The sequence below is a fragment of the Austrofundulus limnaeus genome, unplaced genomic scaffold (genome assembly GCF_001266775.1).
Source record: "Austrofundulus limnaeus strain Quisiro unplaced genomic scaffold, Austrofundulus_limnaeus-1.0 Scaffold172, whole genome shotgun sequence".
Lineage (NCBI taxonomy): Eukaryota > Metazoa > Chordata > Actinopteri > Cyprinodontiformes > Rivulidae > Austrofundulus > Austrofundulus limnaeus.
This window is the reverse complement of record NW_013952574.1, coordinates 361233-362086: the sequence shown is the minus strand read 5'-3', so window position 1 is coordinate 362086 and position 854 is coordinate 361233.

The window sequence follows — 854 nt, the reverse complement described above, 5'->3', positions numbered from 1 at the left end:
GTAAAGCATCTGTAAACAATATGTCCAGAGAACTGACCCAACACCCTCTCACCTCTACATCAAATTGGCTGCCTTTACACTTGTTGTACACCCTAAGATTTAGTGCTGTCATGATTCTCTCTGCATCAGTGTAAGGAAACACATTCAGATCTTCATAAAAATCCTAAAATTAAGAGGGAAATAGTCAACTTCTGAACRAACTGATGAGCTTGCAGCTAATCAAAGCAGGGCAGAGACCAAAATGATCTGCTGGCATATTTCAGAATAAGTAATGCAAATATTTTATCTAATTTTATACAGTTGTTMGTTTTCAATACATGATTTTTACAGCAAAAATATTATGATTTCCTGCCTAAAGTGTCTTTGACTGCACCCAAAGTGCTACAGCCAGCAGCTGCTGCTATTTGTACATCTAAAAAAGGGATAACATTCTATGTGAAAACTGACAACAATGTAAATATTTATAAAATAATGTTAGCAGTTCAATGCTGTGCTTTTATCACCCACAGTCAAAAGTCAAAGACAGATGATATTGTATGTGAGCACGCTTATGTGCAGAGGTTTATAGTAACTACTTTGTTACAGTATTTAAGTAGTTTTTTTGAGGATTTGTAATTTTACTGATAATTTTTTTTAAACAGCTACTTTTCTTTCATTACATTTTAAAGCTAAAAATTGTACTTTTATTTCTTTACTTTAAAATGTAACACCTAGTTACTTGTTACAAAATTAAATCTGTTCAAACTCATCAAGAAAGATGTTTCTGCTCTGAAAAATGAAGTGTTGTATTTACTCAACAAAGTCATGTCAACTGGCTCCAATAAAACCTAGTAGAGTAAATTGAGCAAAAAAAT